This window comes from Vombatus ursinus, unplaced genomic scaffold, assembly GCF_900497805.2.
Source record: "Vombatus ursinus unplaced genomic scaffold, bare-nosed wombat genome assembly UNPS02014826.1, whole genome shotgun sequence".
NCBI classification, from domain to species: domain Eukaryota; kingdom Metazoa; phylum Chordata; class Mammalia; order Diprotodontia; family Vombatidae; genus Vombatus; species Vombatus ursinus.
In genome coordinates, this window is record NW_020954604.1 from 11804115 (window position 1) to 11829236 (window position 25122).

Genomic DNA, 25122 nt, shown 5'->3' on the forward strand with positions numbered 1-25122 from the left:
CAGCTAGGTGGGACAGTGGATAGAGTGCGTGGCTGGAGTCAGGAAGACTTGGGTTTAAATCTTGCCTCACACACTTATTAGCTGTGTGACCCTGGGCAAGTCATTTAACCCTATTTGCCTCACTTTCTTCATCGGTAACATAAGCTGGAGAAGGAAATGGCAAACCATTCCAGCATCTTTGCCAAGAAAACCCCAAAAGGGATCACAAAGACTTGGACACACCTGAAATGACTGAATAGCAACGAAAATCAGTTTTACAATTTAAAAAATAGACACATCAGAAAAATTCAGCTTAGTAAGAAATTTAGTGCGTACTGTGTCATAAGCTGCAGAAGGACATGGCAAACTACTCCAGTATCTTTGCCAAGAAAACCCCAAATGGGGTAAAGAAGTGTTGGACGAAACTGAAAAATGACTGAACAAAAAAATGTGACAAACATTATGATAGACCCCCAGGGTACAACAGAAATCAAAAAGTCCATGTCTTCAAGGAGCATACTTTCTACTCAATAGCAATAGCAACAAAAAATACCAAATTCTAAACATCTTCTAATTCTTACGCTCATGTGGACATTCTTCTCACATGGCTATAATCAGAGTAGATCTAGAATTCTGAACTTTACTTTTTAAAAAAAGTTTTCTTTGTTTTTTAGGCAATTGGGGTTAAGTGACTTGCCCAGGGTCACACAGCTAGTAAGTGTGTGGTCTGAAGCCAGATTTGAACTCAGGTCCTCCTAACTTCAGGGCCGGTGCTCTATCCTCTGCACCACCTAGCTGCCCCTGAAACTTTTCTACTAGTATGGTACAGTAGGAAGAATGCTGGATTTCAAGTCAGAGAGACTGGGTTTGAATTCCAGCACCTCTAATTCCTACCTAGGTGTTCTTGGGCAAGTCATTTGACCTTGTTGCCTCTATAAAATGAAGGATTGGATTAGATGACCTATAAGGTCTCTTCTAGCACTAAACTTATAAGCAAATGAACTTCCTATACCTTTTTTTTTTAAGAGGCAGATAGGTCGTACAGTGAATAGAGCACTAGGCCTGGAGTCAGGAAGACCCAAGTTCAAATCTAACCTCAAATATAAGCTGTGAGAACCTGAACAAGTCACTTGAACTCAGTTTTCTCAACTGTAAAATGTGGATGATAATAGAAAGTCACAAGGTTGTTGTGAGGATCAAATGAAATAATAATTACAAAGCATTTAGCATGGCCTAGCTTATAGTACGTGCTTTACAAATGTTCATTCCCTCTCCTTTTTTCCAAATTTGCACTGAACCCATCTTAGTGGCAATGCAATGGGATAGGAATGAGTTGAACAAAGATAATTGTATTGACTGAAATGGAATTGTGGTCATTAAGGTTCTTCTGTCTCTCAATGTTTATTATTCTATGTTATTGATTACAAAAGTAAAAAACTTCTAATGCTATTCTTTGTATCAATCAAACCAATCAAATCTGAGCAAATATTCAGGGAACTGTGTAAAACCCCATAGGGGTTGTTACAAAGACCCAGAAGTTCCCTTCCCTTGAGGAACTTAAAATTTCAGTGGAGAGACAAGACAAACTTCCAGAGATCGAGATCTCAATGGCATAAGCACTCCTTTTAGGTCAGTAATTCCTCATCATATGTGATTCTTTTCCTTGTCTTTCTGTAAGTTATACACAGAGGATCTACCCAACATGGTAAAGTCCTTCCTTGAGGTCTTGTAACATCGCCTGTTATTGAGGCAGCAGTAGCGCTGCCCGTCTGTTATTCAAGGATCTGGCTACATGACCTGCCCATCTCTGGTCATGCATATCCTCCGTTATGTATTTTTTCCCCCAAGAACTGTCACTGTACATAGAACATCAGACTTACAGTCAGCAGATGGTGGGTTTAAAGACTATCTCATACATTTTGCAAGTTGTGTGACCCTGGACAAGTCACTTAAGGCTTTTCAATCTTAGTTTCTACATCTGTGAAATGGATATAATAATATCTGTGGCACTTGCCTTATAGGATTGGTGTGAGGATCAATTGAGATAATGTATGTCAAGTGCTTTACATATCTTAAAACATTTATGTAAATATCAGTTCTTGTTATTATTAATCTCAGGGTAAAAAAAAAGCTAAGAAAATAACAAGTACAAATAATATGATAATCAGTCCTACTGGATTTCTGGGGCTGGAGTTGTTAATGAGGGTTTCATAGACAATTTAGGATTTTTGACAACTTCAGGCAAAGCATCCTGCGATTTAGGCATCTTATGATTGCAGGTAAGGCAATATGAGTACGAGATAGAGGGCTAGGCCTAGTCCCAGAAGACTAGAGCTCAGAAAGACCTGAGTTCAAGTCTGGCTTCTATTTGTTCCTGACTAACCTCTCATGGCCCCAGGCAGCACGTTAAGATTTAAGAGTTTAGGTGACTTGCCCAAGGTTATACAGATATGGAGCAGCAGACTTAACATTTGAACCCAGAACTTTTGCCACTCTAGGCCCTTACCTTTTCTCCTTATGTTCCCTCTTAGAATCTCAAGTTTCCTTCAAAAATTCGGCTCAAAACGAAAAGTTCAGTTCCTCCAGGAAGGCTTTCCTGATCTCTTCAATCAGTTGATCAGTAAATAAGCCTTTACTAAGCACCTACTACATGCTGGTCACTGTGCTAAGCACTGAGGATATAAAAAAAAAGGCAAAAGACATTCCCTGCCCTCATGGAGCTTACGATCCAATGGAGGAGATAACTTGCAAACAATTATGTACAAACAAGCTGTACACAGGAAAAATGGGAAATAATTAATGGAGGGAAGGCATTGAAATTAAGAGGGGTTGGGGAAAGCTTCCTGTAAGAGATAGGACTTTAGCTGGAATTTAAAGGCAGCCAGGGAGGTCAGTAATAAGAGTGGAGGAGGGGGAGGTTTCTAGGCATGAGAGATAGCCAGAGAGAATGCCTGGAGCTGAGAGATGTAGCAGTATCTTATATGCAGAATAGCTAGGAGGTCAGTATCTTATCTGGATCAAAGAGTACATGTTGAGGAATAAGGCGTAAGAACACTAGAAGGGGGGGGCGGGGCCCTAGGTTAGGAAGGGCTTTGAATGTCAAACAGAGCATTTTGTATTTCCTGAAGGCAATAGGGAGCCACTGGAGTTTATTGAGTAGTGAGGGTGACCTGCTAAGATCATACCTGTGCTTTAGGAAAATCACTGTCATGATTGAATGAAGGATGGATTGGACTGGTGAGAGACTTGAGATGGGCTGACCCACCAGCAGGCTATTGCAGTAATCAAGGCATAAAGTTATGAGGGGCTGTACTAGAGTGGTGGAAGTGTCAGAAAAGAAAAGGGGGCATATTTGAGAGATGCTGCAAAGGTGAGATTGACAGGCCTAGGCAACAGCATGGATGAGAGGAAGAGGTGAGAGAGAGTGAGAAGTTGAGGACCATCCTAGGTTGTCAACCTAAGGGCCTTAAAGTTATGGTGTCCTCTATAATAATAGGCAAATTAAGAAGAGGGGAAGGTTTAGGAGGAAAGGTAATGAGTTCAATTTGGGGCATGTTGAGTTTAAGATGTCTACTGATCATCCATTTTAAGATGTCTGAAAGGCAGTTGGAGATAGGCAGTTCAGGAGACTGAAAGTCATCAGAGAGGTTAGGCTTGATTTGGTAGATTTGAGAATCTTCAACATAGAGATGGTAATTAAATCCAGGGGAGCTGATGAGATAACCAAGTGAATTAGCATAAATGGAGAAGAGAAGTGGGCTCAGGACGGAACCTGTGGGACACCTACTGTTAGTGGTCATGACCTGGATGAGAATCCAGCAAAGGAGACTGGGGAGTGGTCTGATAGGTAGGAGAAGAACCAGGAGAATGCAGTGTCCTGAAAACCTAGATCAAATAAAGCATCAAGGAAAAGAGGGTGATCAGCAGTGTCAAAGGCTGTAGAGAGGTCAAAAATAATGAAGACTGAGAAAAGGCCATTGGATTTGGCAATTGGGAGATCACTAGGAACAATGGAGAGATCAAGTTCAGTGGAATGAAAAGGTCAGAAGCTGGATTGTAAAGGGTTAAGAAAGTGAAAGGACACAAAGGGGAGACGGCTTTTTTTTTTTTTTGGTAGATGGTCTTTTCACAGGAGTTTAGCTACAAAAGGTTAAAGAGATAAAGACAATATTTAGAAGTAATGGAAAGACCAAGTGAGGGTTTTTTGAAGATGGAAGAGACACGGTTATGGTTGTAGGCCACAGGAAAGGAGTCAGTAGAAAGGGAGATCATGAAGATAAGTAAGAGAATGGAGATTCCAGAAGGGCCAGTCTCTTAGAGAAGATGGGACAAAATGGGATCATTTGTATAGACCCAGGGGTTTTCCTTAGTAAGGAGCAGAGCCGCCTCTTCTTGTAAGACAGGAATGAAGGAGGAAATAGTAAGGCATATGAGTGACATAAAGAAGAGGGAAGAAGAGAGAGCTTACAGAAAATGGCTTCAATTTTTATTGTCAAGTAAGAGACAAGTTTGTCAACTGAGAGGGTGGGGATGGAGGAGCCAAGGGAGGTTTGAGAAGGGATGAAAAGGTTTGGAATTGCCGCTGTGGAGAGTGAGAAAGTGAGTTGATAAGGAGGTTTAGAAGGATTGCTGAGCAACAGTGAGGGCCCAGTTGAGGTCATGCGACATAAATTCGAAGTGGACCCAGTCAGAACAGTTATGTGATATTCTCACCTTATTCAAGAGTATGTGTCTAGGAGTGAAGGGGGCAAATAGTGGGAATAATCCAAGACTAGGGTTTGGTAGGGTACAATCAGCGATATGATAGGAGACCAGGGACTCAAGGGGGAAAAGTATAAAGTTGAACTGGTTCACCACGGGATCAAATGGGGAAAAGAGGAGAGAGAAAACTGGAGAAAACTGAAGGGCAAAGGAATTGGAAGTCATGGTATGATAAAGAGTAGGGTTTGGTCAGGGAAGGCAGAGGGAGAGGTAAAAAACGAATAAATTATGATCAGATAAGGGGACTTCAGAACTCTTGAACATAGAAGTGGTGCATTTGTGGGTGATGGCAAGCTTAAAGGTATGACCATCTTTGTGTGTGGCTGAGGTGGGGTGGAGGAGTAGGTCATGGGAAGTGAGGAGAGAAACTGAGTGGCCAGGGTACTTGAGGGGGAGTTGGTATGTATGTTGAAGACCCTTAGTATGAGGGCAAGGGTTAGAGAGGAGAGAAAAATTGTTAGCTGTGTACTGAACTCACTGAAGAGGGAAGAAGAGTGATCTGAGGGTTTGTCAGCAACAGCTACTACCAGGATTTAGGTTGGGTAGAAGACATGGATTGTACGGCCCTCAGAGGAGGATAGGTTACTGAGTGATGGAGAGAGGGGGAGAACTTGAAAGTAGCAATGGGGAGCAAGGAGTATTCAGACTCTCCTGCCTGGACCAGTGAGCTGATGGGGAATGAGTGAAGATGCTGCCAATAATGGAAACAGTGGCCAGGGAGGCTATCATCAGGGGGTGGTAGGTCTTTATGATTGCTACATGATGGAAAGAGTAGGAAAGGAAAAGATTTAAGATGAAGGCAGGTTTGTTGCCTACAGAACAGATATTTCAGAGGGCACAGTGGAAGGCCTGGGTGGTGTTTGGTTGGAACTTTGGAGTGAGAGGGTTGAGGGCGATGGGAATAAGGAATTGGATGGTAGGGAATGGGGAATGGCATTTGCACAATGACCTACTGGGCTTCAGAATCACTGGGATGTATAGGGCGTGACCAAATGTGAATATGTTAAGTGGAAGGCAGTCATTCCACTTCGAAAAGGAAGCTGGAGATTTGGCAGGAGATGGAAGAAGTGAAGTCATAGGGAAGGTTCCTTCTCTTTTCATGAGGTGGGAGATCAGTTGGGGCTCAGCAGAAAGTAGAAAGCTTTCTGGGCAGGGGGAGATGAAAGTCAGTACAGATGGAAGTCCTGCAGGCTATTTGCCTCACCTCAGGGGACACAATAGATAGGTTATTCTCGGCAATAACCGAGATAGAAGGCCTCAATCAGAGGCCTCTAGTGCCTCAATTTCCCAAATTATCTTGTAATTATTTGATATATATCGTGTATACATTTATATGTTTCCGTGTTGACTTCCAAAATAATAATGCAAACCACACTATATACAGCAGCAGTTCTCCAAATAAAAGTCATAGGACCTGTTGGATCCCTCAGGTTTCTAATTATGCAAAGAAGTCATTACCCTATTTTTATTAGAATTAATTCATTCAATAAATATTTCTTAAGGCCTGCAGGCAAGGACCTACAGTGGAAATCTTACTCACAAGGACTGGCATGGTTCCTGTATTTAATTCAATATTCAATTCAACAAGAATTAAGCACCTACTATGGTCCCTTAGTATGCCCTAAGGGCAACAAGATGACTCAGTGGATAGAGCACTGAGCCTAGAGTCAATAAAACCTGAGTTCAAATTTGACCCCAGACACTTATTAGCTGTGTGACCCTGGGCAAGTCACTTTACCTTTCTTTGCCTAGGTGGCAGCTAGGTGGTTCAATGGATAGAGTGCTGGGCTTGGAGTCAGGAAGACCTAAGTTTAAATCTAGCCTCAGACACTTATTAACTGTGTGACCCTGGACAAGTCACTTAACCTTTGTTTGCCTTAATCTACTGTAGAAGGAAATGACAAACCACTCCAGTATACTCATGCAGTATGGTCCAGGGGATCCCAAAGAATCAGACATTACTGAACAACACAGTGCTCAGTTCCTGACACATAGTAGGTGTTTAATAAAATCCTAGTTGACCCTCCCCTTCATGTCTACCCTTCATACACTTTTGGACTCCCTTACCTTTAGATTGGCCAAAATGGCACCAAAAGGCATGCAGCGGATGAGGTACAAAAATAAGCACAGGACAGTGGAAGATTCTAGGCACAAGGAAATGCAATTTTTCACTGTACGAAAAACAAGCCTACAAAGAGACGGCCCAGGGACTCTTTTCCAAACATTAGCTTGATTATTCCAAGATTCTTCTTAGCTCTAAATAGACATTAAGTTTCCCTTTCCTAATAAGCTCTAATAAAAGATTATAAACTGTGGAGCACTTTGGTTTAAACAAAGTAATCAAAAAGTAAGCAATCTCCGTTCTCTATCTTTTGGCTCAGAGATCATTTTGTCTGTTAAAGACCTTTTTTTTCCCTCTTTTCTTTGGAGTCTCAAGGTCAAACAGAGGTCAGCCCTGAGCTTCCTGAGGGATGGCTGCTGTTAGGTTATTTGCTCATTTTTATAGCCGAGAATAACCAGCCATCTCTACACTTAGCCAAGGCCTTGCCCAACACAAAGGGCTGGGAGATAGGGCCAGGAGAGGATTAATCCTATTTAAGCCAAAGCCCACAGGTTCAAATCCCATTAACTGTCTGACAGACTCACCGAGAATAAAAGTATTTACCAGTTACAGGATGAAGACAGCAATGTGACATCAAAGTATTCTAGTCATTTGAGGAATAAATTGCCCCAACATACTAAAGCTGTCAACTGATTGGAAAGAAGAATTAAAACCCATTAATAATGCAAAAGCAATGCCTATCGTTCCACGCTGGTAAAATTCCATTATAACCAACAGGGTCTCCAATTGTATTTTCTGTACATGGTGAAATTTTGTTATAAAGAACATATCACTGGAAATTGTATTACCAATTTGCGGATGAAACTGAGCTGATTCTCTCTATAAAACACAAATTTCACAGCTTAACATTTAGAAACTTTCACAATCTGGCTTCCATCTATTTTTCCAGACTTATTTCACATTATTCCCTTTTTCTCATATTGTGTTCTAGCCAGATGGGACTACTTTCTGTTCCCTGAATTAATCATTCCATTTCCTGACTCCATTGCTTTGTACAAGCTGCCCCCAAACCTGGAATGCCTTCTGTCCTCACCTCTAGCTCTTAAGAATGTCTAGCTTCCTATAAGACTCAGCTCAGGGGGACAGTTAGGTGGCGCAGTGGATAAAGCTCTGGCCTTGGAGTCAGGAGGACCTGAGTTCAAATGCAGCTTCTGATACTTCTTAGCTGTGTGAGCCTGGGCAAGTCACTTAACCCCAATTGCCTCACTCAAAAAAAAAAAAAAGACTCAGCTCAGGGTTACCTTCTACATTTCCTGTTGCTATTTAGTCTTTTCAGTCACATCTGACTCTTCATGCCCCCATTTGGGGTTTTCTTGGCAAAGATACTGGAGTGGTTTGCTATTTCCTTCTCCAGCTCATTTGACAGATGAGGAAACTAAGGTGAACAGAGTTAAGTGACTTGCCCAGAGTCACACAGCTAATAAATGTCTGAGGCCAAATTTGAACTCAGGTCTTCCTGACTCCAGGCCCAGCCCTCTATCCACTGAGCCACCTGATCAGCTGCTCCTGATCCTTTCTGATCCTTCCTCAGTTTATCGTATATGTAGATACTTTATCTGTTGTATTCCTCCTTACCTTTATTTAAATGAAAACTCTTTGAGGGAAGGGTCACTTTTTTCTTTGTCTTTGCGTTGTACCTAGTGCACAGTAGGCTCTTAACAAATTCGTTTTAGATTGGATTGACTATTGAATGAGCAAGTTAAAAAGATGCATTATATGATCTAAGACAATTCCAAAAGACTTGTGATGGAAAATACTATCCACATCCAGAAAAAGAACTATGGAGTCTGAATGTAGATTGAAGCAGACTATTTTTCCTTTTTTTTTTGTTTTGTTTTGTTTTGTTTCTTTTCTGTCTTGTGGTTTTTCCCTTTCGTTCTAAATCTTCTTTACAACATGACTAATGTGGAAATATGTTTAATATGATTGTACATGCATGGCCTATATCAGAGTGCACATTGTCTTAGGGGAAGGGGAGGAGAAGAAGGGAGAGAAAATTTAAAATTCAAAATCTTATAAAAGTAAATGTTGAAAACTAAAAATAAATGAATATTTAAAAATTTTTAAAAATTTAAAAGATGTATTTTAAAACTTTAAAGGAAAGAGGTTCATTGTCATGTGAATAAGAGCTACCCACATTTATACAGCTTGCTTTTCTTAACATTTATAAAGGCTTTCCACATGACAACCCTGGGAAGCAGGTAGTATAGGTATAATTATCTCTATTTTACATTTGGAAAAACCTGAACTCAATGAAAAAAAAAAACCAATCCACAAAAACAAGAAACTGGGACTCAGTCACCATGTATAATGTCATTGAGCCAGATGGACAGGTCTCTTCTTGGTGAATCTAGGCCATAGTGAGTATAGGGGAAGGGAATAAGTATTTATATGATATTTATGTAGTATCTATATAAGTATTTATATGTGCCAGGCATTGTGCTAAGGACTTTTTTTTAAAATAAATACTATCTCATTTGACCCTCACAACAGCCCTGTGAGGTAGGTACTATTTTTGTGTCCATTTTACAATTGAGGAAACTGAGGCAGACAGACATGTAGTGACTTGCCCACAGTCACACAACTAGTAAGTATGTGAGGCAGAGTTTGAACTCAGATTTTCCTGACTCCAGGCTCAGGGCTTTGTCCTCTGCACCACTTAGATGCCTCTGAATATGATCTCTTCTTGACTGAGGCCATATAATATTAAAACTGGAAGGGACTTAGGAGATATTGTTTAATCTCCTTATTTTATAAGTGAGGAAAGCAAGACTCAGACTGCTAGCTATGTAGTTGAAGGAGGCCTAGAATAATAGCAGTTCACATTTATGTAGGTTTACCATGTACCAGGTTAAGCTGCAGTCAACACTAATAATAATAATAATAATAATAATAGCTAACCTTTATATAGCACTTACTATATGTCAGGCACTGGGCTAAGCACTTTACAATTATTATCTCACTTGATCCTCACAACAACCCTGTGAGTATTATCCCCATTTTACAGTTGAGGAAACTGAGGCCTGGGGTCACACAATTATTAGGTATCTGAGGCAGAATCTGAATTCAGGTCTTCCTGACTCCATGTCCAGAGGCTGTTGTTACAATGGAGGCCTTCTGAGTCCCATGACCACTATACCTGCTGAAGGAGTATCAGGACACTACCAGACACATGCTTCCTCACCTTGTATATGTTTTTTTGGTCAGTATTATTGTTTTGCTTCCCAGTTTATATTATTTGAGTAGGAAATGGGTGAAGAGAATGATGAATGAAAAAAATTTATCAAGCACTGTACTATATGCCTAGCATTGTACTAAGTTCTGGGAATATAAAAACAAAATCAGAGACAGTCCTTGACCTCAAGAAACTTGCATTCTAATAGGGGGACAAAACACCTATTAGGGAGTAGCAGCCAGGGAGGAGTATTTTGATGTAAAAAGTTACTGGGATGGTGAGTAGAGCCTCTAGTAGGTGGTGGCCTTGAGGCCACATGTGGCTTTCTAGATCCTTGGGTGTAGCCTTTTGACTGAGTCCAAGTTTTACAGAACAAATCCTTTTATTAAGGGGATTTGTTCTGTGATTTTTGGATTCAGTCAAAGGGCCGCACTTGAGGACCTACAGGGCCACATGTGACTTCGAGACTACAGGTTCCCCACCCCTGCAAGTTTAGGGAGTAAGTTATCATAGCTTTTCCATAAGCAAAGGGATGGATTTGATTGTGATTCCAAAACTAGAAAGGAGGAAGGGCAGGTAGCCATTTATCATAGAGGAGTGACATTAGCATGGCTGGAGCCATTCTCAGATGTACAGTTATCCCTTCCACATCTCAGGGGTTAGGGGCATGGTGCCCCCCAAATCTGAAAAATCCGCTTAAAATTTTTTGGCCCTCCCTTCCTACCAGAGAAGTCTGAATTATTATAGTATTAAAAGATAAAATATGTTGATGTATACAATACCATACATATATTTTATGCATTTCTGAGTTTCTAAACTTTTTCTGTGTTGTCTGTAGGCCCTCACATGTTGTTTGTGGCTTCTGCAAAATTCCCCAAAAATTCCCATTTAATTTCTTATGCTGACCCGTGATAGAGCAAAACCTCAATGGGGAAAGTCTCGATGTGGAAGGGATATCTGTAGTAGATCATACTAATCAGGACAGTGGGCCTTAGGATAAGAGTTTTGAATATGAAAGTCAGCCAGTAAAGCATTTATTAAAAGATTTCTATGTGCCAGATATTATGCTAAACACTGGGGATACAGACAAAGGTAAAAATATGGCTCCCTGTGCATATTTGGATCTGGTCAATGTTGAAATTTGTTTTGCTGCTCCACCCATATTTATTGTGAAGGTTTTGTTTTTTTGTTTTTATTATTCTTTTGGGGGGCAGTGGGAGGGAAACAATAAATGCTTATAAAAAGAAAATTAAAAAATAAGAGATCTAGAAAAGCACAAGCAGAGGTCCCTTCTCTCAAAGAGCTCACATTAGAAAGGGGGAGAAAACTGACAAGTAATTATGTGCATACAAGATACATGCAGTATAAATGAAAGGTATTCTCAGAAGGAAGGCACTAGTAGGTGGTGTTGGTTGGGGAGGGGAGGAAGGATGGGAGGAGCTAGACAGGCCTTTGTAGAAGGTGGGATATGAACTGAGTTTTTTTAAACATTCTTTTTTTAAAATTTTGAGTTCCAAATTCTTTCCCTCCCCTCCCCAATTAAGAAGGCAAGCAATTTGACATAGGTTATACATATGTAGTCTTGTAAAACACATTTCCATGTAAGTCATTCTGTGAAAAAAAATACAGACAAAAAAAAAAGGAAAGATAAGGAAAGTAAAGAAAAAGTATCTTTGATCTGCATTTAGGCTCTACCAGTTCTTTCTCGGCAGATAGATAGCACCTTTCATCATAAGTCATGCAGAATTGTCTTGGATCATTGTATTACTGAGAATAGTTAATACTTAATAAGCTATTCATAGTAGATCATCATATAATATTGTTACTATGTACAGTGTTCTCCTGGTTCTGCTTATTTCACTTCATGTTCATGTAAGTCTTTCCATGTTTTTCTGAGAATACTCTGCTCATCATTTCTTAAAGCACAATACTATTCCATCACAATCATCTACAACAACTTGTTCAGCCATTTCCCAATTGATGGACATCCCCTCAATTTCCAATTCTTTGCCACAATACGATCTTTTCTTTTTGTTTTTTATCTCTTTGGGATACAGACCTAGTACTGGTATTGCTTGGTCAAAGGGTATACATGGTTTTATAGCCCTTTGGGTATAGTTCCAAATTGCTCTCCAGAATGGTTGAATCACTATACAATTTTACCAACAGTACATTAGTGTTTTAATTTTCCCACATCCCCTCCACCATTTGTTATTTTCTTTTTTGTCATATTAGCCAATTTCCTTGACTTGGGAGCTCTGGAATTTGGTTATACTATTCCTAGGATTTTTCATTTTGGGATCTCTTTCAGGAGGTGATTGGTGGATTATTTCAATTTCTATTTTACCCTCTGGTTCTAGAATATCAGGGCAGTTTTCCTTGATAATTTCTTGAAAGATGACATCTACCCTTTTTTTTTTATCATGACTTTCAGGTAGTCCAATAATTCTTAAATTATCTCTCCTGGATCTATTTTCCAGGTCAGTTGTTTTTCCAACGACATATTTCACATTTTCTTCTATTTTTTCATTCTTTTGATTTTGTTTGATTGTTTCTTGATGTCTCATAAAGGCATTAACTTCTACTTGCCCAATTCTAATTTTTAAGGAATTATTTCTTCAGTGAACTTTCGTATCTCTTTTTCCATTTGGCCAGTTCTGCTTTTCAAGGCATTCTTTTTTTCATTGGATTTTTGTGCCTCTTTTATCTCTTTTACCATCTGACTTGTTCTGTCCCAAGTTTGAGGGTTTTTTTGTGCAGGTATTTTCAGAGTTAATTCTAAGGACCTGTAAGGTGGTATGATCTAGAGAGGAGTGTGTTTATTTCTCTCCTGTACTGTGCACTGGTTTATGAGTGACCACAAGCACTCTTTTTAACCCTGAAACTGTGACCAAGGTCCTTGCTCCCCTGCGGCCACAAGCTCTGTTGTGCTAGTCCCTCCTCACACTGGGACTAAGACCCAGGACTGCTACCCGGCTCCAAGTCAATACAACAGAGTCCTGTCCCTGGTGCCAGCAAAGGGACCCTTGTAAACCTCCTTCTGACCTGTTGTCCAATTCCCTAACCATGTGTGGGCTGAGACAGCTAGAAACGGCCACTGCTGCCACTGATTCAGTCACCCCAAGACCTACTCTTGGTTTGCTGGGGCTCTGTGCTGTGCACTAGTCTGCTCTCCCCTCTCACCCTGGTGCTACAGACCTTTCCTGCCAACCTTCTAAGTTGTCTTGGGTTGGAAAATTGTTTCTCCTCATCTTTTTGTGAGTTCTGCTGCTCTAGAAGTTGTTTAGAGTCATTACTTAAAGGTATTTCGAGGGGTTTGGGGGAGAGCTCAGGCAAGTCCCTGCCTTTACTCTGTCATCTTGGCTCTGCCTCCTGAACTGAGTCTTAGACAAGAAACCAGAAATGCCAGGAAACTGAGGTGAGCCTGAAAACCATTCTAGGTATGAGGGACAGCCAGGGCAAATGCACAGTCAGTACATGGTGTTTCCTGCCCTGGGAACACCAAGCAGGTCAATGTAGATGGATTGTAAAGTGCATGAAGAGGCACATAATAGGAAAAAAAAAAGACCCTGGAAAAGTAAGGAGGGGTCAGCTATGAAAGTGGTCCTTCTAAAGCCCAGCTCTGACCATATCATTCCCATACCTCCATTCAATAAACTCTAGTGTCCATCTACTACCTCCAAGATCAATAAAGTCCTCTGACTTTTTAAAGCGCGTCATAGCCTGGCCCCTTCCTACCTTTCTAATCTTTTTTACACCTTACTCCCCGCTAATACTCCAAGATGCCAAACAGAGGATGTTATATTTGATCCTGCAGGTAAGAGGTAGTTACTGAAGTTTACTGAGTAGTGTCAGCTCAGTGGTTAAGTCGGCCTTAAGGCTTGGTTTCTGGGAGAGATACAGATGTACTTCCAAGATCCAATGACATTGGTTTCCTTGCCTCAGCTCCTGACTATGGGCATTTGCGCTGGTTATCTCCCATACCTGGAACTCTCTTCCTTCACATGTCCATCTCCTTCCTTCCCTGACTTCCTTCAGCTCCCCAATAAAATCTCATCTTCTATAAGAAGCTTTTCCTGATCACCCTTAATTTTAGTGCCTTCTCTCTAAGACTATCTCCAATTTATCTGCATTTATTTATTTATATAGGTATTTTCATGGTATGTACTCCATTAGAATGTGAGCTACTTGAAAACAGACTGTTTTTTCTTTCTTTCTTAGTGTCTCCAGCTTTTAGCACAGTGCCTGGTATACAGTAGGTGCTTAATAAATGCTTGTTGACCTGACTTGGCATTCATAATGTGTGTCAATCTCTACTTTTCCAGCCTCCTTATATATTACTCCCCTTTCTGAACTCTACAGTTTAAGCAAACTGGTCTTTTGGCTATTAATTACATTCATGCAAAAACACTATTAAAATATCCAAACATGAGTAGGAAATTAATAATAATAATGGCCAACATTTTAACAGTACTTTAAAGTTTACAAAGTACCTACTGTACATTATTTCATTTTATCCTTACAACAACCTAGGGAAATCAGTGCTCTTAAATGCTATTATCATCATTGTTTTGCACATAAAGAAACTGAGGCAGACAGAGGTGAAGTTATATGCCCAGTGTCACATAGCTAGTAAGAATCTGATGTAGGATTCAAATTTAGATTTTTCCAGAATCCATGTCAATTGCTCTAGACACTATACCACCCAACCATGCCTACCATCTGCTCAGCAGAACCAAATTAAGAAAGAGATTTATACTGAAAACTTTCTGCTGAGTCAAAATCAGAGACAATTAATTTTTGTTAATTGTTTTTGCATTGTGTACAATATGGTGAATATCTACACACAGAAAAACATGATGCCTGATGAAAACTGTTAGGTTTACTAACCATTCTGAATTATTATTGGATTGTAGTATTGTGTTATTTTTCTATTTTAAAAAATCCTAAAAGAAAAAAATTCACCTACATGACTGACTATATAGATTAGGTGAATAATTAATTATTAATTAGTAACAATTATTATGTATAAGTCCTCTATTCTGTAGTTCCAGTACATACAGGATTTTAAAAAAAATAATGAAGCATATTCAATCACAAAATATTAAAATTTTATTTAAAAATATCAATATTAATGAGTTGCAATGTTTTTGTGCTGTTAATAAGCACAATTTAAAACATTGTTAATTCCATCTTTCTCTCGTCTTTTAAAATGTCTATTTTTATATATTTTATGATGTTTGTGTTTATATGTTTCATAATATATTAGTTCAGTAATTGTCGTTCATTCATTCAGTTGTGTCTGACTCAATGTGACCCCATGGACTTTTATCCATCGGGGTTTTCTTGGCAAAGATACTGGAGTAGTTTACAATATCCTTCTCCAGCTCATTTTACAGATGAGAAAATTGAAGTAAACAGGGTTGAGTGACTTGCCCAGGGTCACATAGCTAGGAAGTGTCTGAGGCTAGATTTGAACTCAGGTCTTCCTGACTTCAGGCCCACTGCTCTAGCCACTGCAGCACCTAATTCAGTCATATACACACATGTATATATGTATATGTACACATTTGTGTATGTGTAACTGTGTACCTATACATATATGTGCCTGTATGTGTGTGCGCGTGTACACATGTGTGTATCTGTGTTGTACATATGTATGTGCACATGTGTGTATATTGGTGTATGTGTATATGTGTAGTGTGTATGTATTTGAATATATGTATAGATATCTGTATATGTGTATGTACATATATACATATATGCATATATGTATTATTGAGTATATATTAAAATATTTTTACTGAGAGGTTTGCATAATATAAACCTCTAGAGGCTACTGATCTAAGACAATTCCATCATGGTGGAAATTTTTATACTGGAGGTTCCAGACATTGATGAAATCACCAGAATAGGCCAGATATATTAATGTAGCTACAACCATACAGATAAGAGATGCAGAGAGAGAGAGGAAGCTAGTATGTGTGTGTGTGTCTGTGTGTACACCTACACACAAGTCAGGAAGGCCTGATCCCAGGTTCCATCTCTGACACACAATGGTTGTGTAACTAACATGACCTGGGCAAGTCCTTCATTTAACCTCTTGTGCAGACTTGCAGTTTCCTTACTGAGAGTTCCCTATATTCCAATAAAATCCAAAAATATGTTTGACTGTTTTTGCCTTTTTTTGTATCCCCATAGCTTGGCACAGTGCCTAGTATGTAGTAGGCACTTAATCATTTTATATGTGTGTGTGTGTGTGTGGTGTGTGTATAAAATATCACACACACATACACATATATATATACACACATACACAAAGTTGTCTTTTAAGACTTACAAAGATAGGGCAGTTAGGTGGCGCAGTGGATAGATCACAGACCCTGAAGTCAGGAGGACCTGAGTTCAAATTCGGCCTCAGACCAAACACTTGACACTTACTAGCTGTCTGACCCTGGGCAAGTCATTTAACCCCAAATGCCTTAAAAAAAAAAAAAAAAAGATTTACAAAGATAGTTTTCCATTACAGTCCTGTAGGGTAGGACATAAAAGGTTTCATTATCTCTCATTTTGCAGAAAGGGAAACTGAGACCCAAAGAGTCAATCAACAAGCATGTGTTAAGCACATACTATGTGCCAGGTACTATACTGAGCACTGGGGATACAAAGAAAGGCATCAACAGTTCCTGTCCTCAGGGAGTTCACAGTCTAATGAGAGAGACAACATGTAAATAATTAGGTACATTGAAGATATGTGCATTGTAGATGAAGGTAATTTGAAAAGGGAAGGTATTAGCACCTTGGGGGAACAAGAAAAGCCTAATGTTGGAAGTGGGATTTGAGCTGAGCATTAAAGGAAATGGGAGAAATTAAGCATCTGTGATAAGGGACAGAACATCCCAGGTATGGAGGACAGCCAGCCAGTGCAAAGACACCCAGGGAGAGCAAGAGCTCTCTTCCATGAATCATGGCTAGAGGGCCCGTGTAGCTGGATTGTGGAGTTCGTGGAGGGGGGTAAAGTATAAGAGGGCTGGAAAAGTGGGAAGAGGACAAGTTATGAAGAGTTTTAAACGTCAAACAGAAGACTTCATATTTGATCCTGGAGGGAATAGGGAGTCATTGGAGCTCCCTGAACATGGAAGTACCATCCGTGGTCAGACCTACATTTTAGGAAAATACATTTTGGCAGCTGAGCAGAGGATGGATTGTAAGGAAAGACAAAGCATAGGTGGCAGTTAGAAGGCTGTTGAAGTAGTTCAGGCTAAGGGTGGTAAGAGTCTCAGACAGGTTAAATGATGCTCTAGTGATTACAAAGCTAATTAAGTGTCTGAGACAGGATTTGAATCCAGGTCCCCTGCCTCCAGGTGCTACATTCTTGCCACTACAACTCTGATCACGTTATTCTAGTGGTCGAAAATCTTTCATAGTTCCCTGCTAGTAAAATTTGTTTGCCTGGAATTCAAGGTACTCCATAATCTGGTGTCCTTCTGCTTTTCCAGCTTTATCTCATATTGTTGTTGTTCAATCATGTGACCGCATTTGGGGTTTTCTTGGCAAAGATACTGGAATGGTTTACCATTTCCTTCTCCAGCTCATTTTACAGATGAGGAAACTGAGGCAAACAGGGTTAAGTGATTTGCCCAGGTTCACACAACTAATAAATGTATGAGCCAGATATGAACTCAGGAAGATGAATCTTCCTGACTCCAAGCCCAGTGCTCTACCCGCTACACCACCTCAATACCCTTATCTCATATTATCCCCTGCCATATACTCTATATTCCAGTCTAACTGAACTGCTACTTGTCCCCCAAACATGACCTAATTTTTTCCACCTCTGTGTCTTCATTCATTTTATTCCTTATGTCTGGAATATTCTGCTTCTCCTTCTTCACCTTCAAATTTCAATTCAAATACCATTGCTAAGAATACTTCCCTGATCCTCTGTAGTTAGTAATGACTTTTTTCCCCTTGGACCTCATCTGGTCTGCAGGTGTTGAATGTACTTGTATTATAGTCAAACCAAAAAGCATATACTTTTAAGCATCTACTAGTGCCGGGCATTAGGGACACTAAGAAAGGCAAAAACCAGTCTCTACCCTTAAGGAGTTCACATTCTAATGGAGGAGACAACTTTCATACCACTATGTACAAAGATGATAAATAGAGGGTAATTGGAGATAATCTCAGAAAGAAGTCACTAGCATTAAGAGAAATTGGGAGAAGCTTCTTGCAGAAAGTGAGATTTTAGCTGAGACTTGAAGGAAGGCAGGAGATAAAGATGAACAGAGAGAGTATTCTAGGTATGGAGGCAGTTAGTGAAAATGCATGTAATTAGTGAGAGGGAGGCCAGTGTCAGCTGGATTGTAGAATACCTGAAGGGGAATGATGTGTCAGAATATGAATAGAAAGGGACTGGGTTATGAAGGGTTTTAAAAACCAAACAGATAATTCAACTTTTGAATTTTGAAGTTGTAGGAAGATAGTGGAGTTTATTGAGTTATAGAGTGATATAGTCAAACCTGCACCTTAGGAAGATCCTGTTAGTAGCTGAGTGGAGGATGGACTTGAATGGGGAGAAATAAGGCAGGGAGACCAACTAACAGCCTGACGCAACCAACTAACAGCCTGATGCAACAGTCCGGCCGGTATTAGAGTGGTAGAAGTGTCAGAGGAGAGAAGGCAAGCACACCACAGAGGTTGTCAGGGTAGAATTGACTGGACTTGGCCAGGGGCTGAATGTGGGGAGTGAAAGGGAGTGAATAAAAGGATAACACCTACACGGACACTTAAGGTAACTTGAGGAGATGGTGGTGTCCTTGAGAATAATAGAGAAGTTAGAAAAAAAAAGGAAGAGAGCTTTTGGGAAAAGATAATGATTTCAGTATTGAATATGTTGAATTTAAGATGTCTAAAGAACATTCAGTTTGAGAGATCCCATAAGCACTGGTGATCAGAGATTTGAGAGAGACAAGCTTTGAGCTAGATCAATAGATTTGAAAATTATCTGTTGTTCAGTCATTTTTTTTCAGTAGTGTATGACTCTTCATGACCCCATTTGGGGTTTTCTTGGCAAAGATGTTGGAGTAATTTTGCCATTTCCTTCTCCAGCACATTTTATAGATGAGGAAACTGAGGCAAATAGCTTTAAGTGACTTGTCCAGGGTCACACAGCTAGTAAATGTCTGAGTTCAAATTTGAACTCAGGTTTTCCTGACTCTGGGCCCAACGCTCTATGTATTCATTATTTCTTACAGCACAGTCATATTCCTTTATGTGAATGTAATACAGTTTGTTTGGTCATTTCCCAATGGATGAACATCTTTATTTCTAATTCTTGGCTATCACAAAAAATGCTGCTATAAATATTTTGGGGTTCATGGGGACATTCTTTTTATCATTCTTTTTTTTGGTTAGACAATTGGGATTAAGTGACTTGCCCAGAGTCACACAGCTAGTGAGTGTTACGTGTCTGAGGCCAGATTTTAATTCAGGTCCTCCTGACTCCAGGGCTGGTGCTCTATCCATTGTGCCACCTAGCTGCCCCGGCTCTATTACTCTTGTGATGTTAGGATAGCCACAACTTCTCAGAGCTTCAGTTTCCTCATCTAACCAATGAGAGGCAGCTGGTAGTGCAATACACAGGGCGCTGGACCTGGAGTCAGGAAGACTTGAGTTCAAATTTAGCCTCAGACACTTACTAGCTAGCTGTGTGACCTTGGGCAAGTCACTTAACCTCCATTTGCCTCAGTTTCCTCATTTGTAAAATGGAGATAATGATATCACTTACCTCCCAGGGTTGTTGTGAGGATCATATGAGAAAATAATTGTAAAGCACTTAGTATAGTGCCTGGCATATAGTAAGTGCTATATGATTTTTAAATAATAATAGTATCTACTTCAAAGGGTTGTTGTGAGTATCAAATGAGATATTTATTAAAAATTAAGCATAAAGTAGACAGCTAGGTGGAGCAGTGTAATGAATACTGGGCTTGAAGTCAAAACTCTTCCTGAGTTCAAATCGGGCCTCAGACACTTACTAACTGTGTGATCCTGGGCAAGTCAGTTAATCTTATTTGCCTCAGTTTCCTCATCTGTAAAACAAACTGGAGAAGGAAATAGCAAACGGCCCCAGTACCTTAGTCAAGAAAACCCCAAAATGGGGTCATGAAGAGTCAGAAATGATTGAAAAATTACTCAACAGCAACAATAACAACCATGAAATCTATCAGGACTTTCTCTGAGGAAAGTCGCTTCTGTATCACTCAGTCCCCTCCTCTGGCCCTCTTCTGGAAGCTTCCATGCCTCGTGTTGGAACCTTTCCCTGCCCCATGCCTCTGTCATCAGGGTCCCATCGGCCAATCCTTCGCATCCCCTTGCCTGTGACATCAGAGATGGGAAGCCAATCAGACACACGTGAGAGGGAGCCCACCTATAAAGCCAGTGGCTCTGCAGGGGACGTGACCCTCCATCACCTGGGCAGGGCAGCTAGAGAGCTGGCAAGGCTGGAGCGGAGCTAGACAGCACCCTCACCAGCCAGGGCGGCCTCTCTGCAGGGCCCTCCCCGGCTCCCCAACATCTTCCTGCCAAGACCCGAAGTCCATCCAACTGAGAAGGTGTGTCAAACCTCCCCAGCGTAGCTTTCCTTAGCCTTGTGCCCTGCGTGCCTCAGTGTGCCCTGCGAGTTCTCGTGGTTAGCCTCTTGCTTTAAGTATTTCTAGGTTGTCTGACTTTAGCCCAAACCTCTACGTTTCAAACTAGATGTTTCATCTTTGTCTTGACCCCTCTAATCATCATCACAGTCTACCTTATATAACATTCATTTGTATATAGATATTTTTCCTCCCACCTCATAGTGTCCTTTTTCTCCTTTACCAGTATCTAGATAGAATATAGTTGTTGTTTTTTTATTTTTATTTGTTGGTTTTTGAAGGGGCACAGAATCTGAGATTTCATCCGTGTAGGGAGCTCCCAGGGAGGAACTGGCAGCTCTTCCAGTGGGGATGGGCACTTTCTCTGCACTTTTTTTTTTTAAACAATTTTACAGATTTGCTTGGGGCTACTGAGAAGTTAAGTGACTTACCCAGGGTCACACTTGCCAATATGGGGCAGAAACAGGATTTCAACCCAAGTCCTGCTGCCTCCTAAGTCAGGCACCCTATTCCCATTGCATGGTGTTGTGTTGATCCTTTTTTAAAAAATGTTGATTGAATTAGTGGATTGAATTTAAAGTGAGGTTAGAGAGGTTTCTATGATGGTTCTTGCTGTCCAGTTGTCCATTCATGTGGCTCCCTCTGGGATCCCCCCTCCTCTCAAATTTACTGTTCAAATCAGGCTCAGTGTGAGTTGAGACTTAGTGAGCATTAATTAATTAAATTTAATGAGTATTAATTTATACCCAATTCATAGAATTGGGAACACTTTGTTCACAGCTAAAATAGTTTGGAGGTATTATAAAAATAGTACGCTGGATCTGACAATAATTTCCTCCCATTTTAGTAGGTATTTTGCCTGGAGTCTGTGTGACATGAAAGATATTGGGGACAAATTGCTCCCACTGCTCCTACATAGTGAGGTGGTACAGTGGTTCTCAAACTTTGTGGACTTTGTGGGTGCCCTTTATACTCTTAAAATTATTAAGAACCTTTATTTATTTGATATATATTTATTTGTTATAAATATATATGTGATCATAGCTATTGATATTTACCTCCTTAGAAGGAGTCTTAGTATTAGTTTTGATCCCTTAAAGGGTCTTGGGGACTCCTAGGGGCCCCTGGAACACACCTTTGAGAATCAGTGGAAAGAACACTGGATTTGGAATCAAAGGAATCTAGGTTCAAATCTTGGCTCTACTCCTCATTACATTTGTGCCCTTGGTTTCTTCATTTATAAAATTTGGAAAAGGTTGGATTATAGATGGTCTCTGAGGCTCCTTCTAGCTCTAAATTCTACGCTGCTATGATCTTGGCAGGATGAGCCCAATGACCTAGAGAATAGTAACTACTACCTAAAGAACACGATTTTCTCCCTGGTAGATCCTCTGAAGTCTTGCTAAAAGCAAGAGAAAAATATTGTGAATATTGCTGAAACCCAAAGTAAAATCTTTACTTTCAACCGGAGTGGGCTGTTCACCTTTCTTTAACTGATTAGTTGGTTGGGGGAGAAGTGTTTTGGAATATCTGAAAGCAGGAAGTCTTCCAAAGAACACAATGTAATCCTCTACCTACTCATGAACTTTTGCCTTTTACCTCTTTGACCCCATTCAGAGTAGGGGCTTTTATTTTCTTCTGTAATGGTGTCTTCTAAATTTATAGAAAACTCTTGAGTTTTTCTTGAGCTTAGCTGCTTGATTGAATCTGTGATTTAAATTCACAAAGGATCTTTGCAGTCAAGATTTTCTCCAGAGGCTGTTTGTGACCTTTACTTTAGTGCCGTGCCTATGTCCAAGTTCTATTGGATAAAACTCAAAAGCGGTGTGTCCAAACTATAGAAGATCCCCCAAAATGTCCAAAGAGACGATATAATTTTCCCTTGCCCTTATTCATGTTATCCTGAATCTGCTTCATATGGGAGCATCATAGATCCTATCTAAAGCTAAAAAGAAGGTCAGAAGTAATCATTCACTCATTTTACAAATGAGAACTCATTTTACAAATGAGAAAAAGAGGCTTAAGAAGACTTTCCAATTGATGCCACACATGATGGTGTGCTGGTAAATGTTTAACAACCTGCTCTGGGGAGGGATGGGGAAGGAGCTGTATTTCCAACACACTTTTATGCTTAATCTATATTATTAACATTTTCTCCATCATTGTCTTAAATCAAGACAATCAACAAAATAATAAATCAAGCCCTGATTTGTAGTGTTTGCTGATTTCTGAGATGTCAATGTTCACACTGCATATTTAACTATTGGCTCCCTTGAGACTGTGAGCCTAGCTCTAGCATATGCTCGGCATAGATAGTACGCCTCAGAAATGAGATTTGAATCTAGATCCTCTAATCCAGACTGAGTGGACTTTCCACCGCACACACTATATACTCCATATATCTAAATCTTAATCATCTATCCTCCAGGGGTCCAGTTCAGTTTCTTTCCCCTCTGTGATAACTTCCCAGACCAATCATTCCAGCTTGGACAGAGCTCTTCATTCATTCATATTCATTATTTATATCACTCATTTGGCAATATGGTTCTGTAGAAGTTTTATCAATCAATTTCATAAATATTTATTAAGTACCTACTGTGTGCCAGGCACCATGCTAAATGCTGGTGATACAAAGAAGCAAAAGATAGTTCCTGCCCTCAAGGAACTTACGATCTTAATGGGGAAAACAACATGCAAACAAATATGTACACACAAGCTATATACAGGATAAATAGGAAATAATTAAAAGAGGGAAGGCACTAGAATTAAGAAGCGTTAGGGAAGGCTTCCTATAAAAGGTCATAATTTACTTGGGACTTAAAGGAAGCTGGGAAGGTCAGTAGGCAGGTTAGAGGAGGGAGAATATTCCAGTCATGGGGACAGCCAGAGGAAATGCCGGAACTGAGAAATGGAGTGTCTTGATTTCATGGGATGTCCTGGAGACCAGTGTCACTGGATCAAAGAGTACTGTCAGGGATTAAGATGTAAGAAAATTGGAAAGGTAGGGAGAGGATAGGTTATGAAGGGCTTTTAGCCAAGCAGAGCATTTTGTATTTGATCCTAGAAGCAATAGGGAGTTGCTGGAGTTTAAATGAGCAGGACGATGACATGGTGGGACATATGCTTTAGGAAAATAATTTTGGTGGCTGCATAGGGGATGGATTGGAGTAGGGAAAGTCTTGAGGCAGGCAGACCCACCAGTAGGCTATTGTAATAGTCCAGGAGTGAGGTGATGAAGGCTTGCACTAAGAGTGGTGGCAGTGTCAGAGGAGAAATTGACAGGCCTTGGCAATAGCTTGGATACAGGGGATGAGAGAAAGTGAGGAATCCAAGAGAATTCCTAGATTGTGAATCTGAGGGACTAGGAAGATGGTGCTTCCCTCTACAGTAATGAGTAAGCTAACAAGTTCCTTTTTAGACATAATGAGTTTAAGATGTCTATTAGACATTCAATTAGGGAAAGCTATGGGGCAGTTGTGTATGTGAGATTAGAGGTCAGCAGAAAGGTTAGGGAAGAATAGGTAGATCTGAGAATCATCAGCATAGAGATGGTAATTATATCCATGGGAATTGATCAGATCACTTAGTGAAATGGTACAGACGGAGAAGAGAAGAGAACTCAGGACAGGACCCTATGGGACACCTGTGGTTAAAGGGCATGATCTGGAAGAGGATCCAGCAAAGGCGACTGAGAAGGAGCAGTCAGAGAGGAAGAGAACCAGGAGAGAGTGATGTCCTGAAAACTTAGAGAGAAGAGAGTATCAAGGAAGAGAGAGTAATCGACCATGTCAAAGGCTGAAGAGAAGTCAAAGAGAATGAGGATTGAGAAAAGAAGGCCATTGAATTAGGCAACTGGGAGATCATTAGTAACTTTGGAGACATCAATTTTGGTGGGATGATAAAGTCAGAAGCCAGACTGTAAGGGGTTAAGAAGACAGTGAAAGGAGAGAAAGTGGAGGCACCTATTGTAAATGGGTCTTTTTGGAGATTAGCTACAAAGGGCAAAAGAGATATAAGAGGATAGTTATTAGGGATGGAAGGATCAAGTGAGGGTTTTTTTTCAAGATCGGGAGATACGGTCATGTTTGTAGGCAGTAGGAAGAACCATTAAACAGGGAGAGATTTAAAATAAGTGAAAGAACAGGGAGCACAGAGAGAGCAATTTGTTGGGGAAGATGGGAAAGAATGGAATCATTTAAACAAGGTTAATGCTGGTAAGAAATAAGGTCACTTCATCATATGGGATGGGGGTGAAGGAGGAGATAGTGACAGAAGGCATCTGAGTGATAAGAGATGAGGAAGAGGGGAGAAGAGGGAGCTCACAGTGAATGGCTTCAATTTTTTCTGTCAAATATGAGACAAAGTTCTCTGCTGAGAGGGTTGGGAGAACCTATGGAAGGTTTCTGGAAGAGCCACTGTGGAGAGTGGGATAA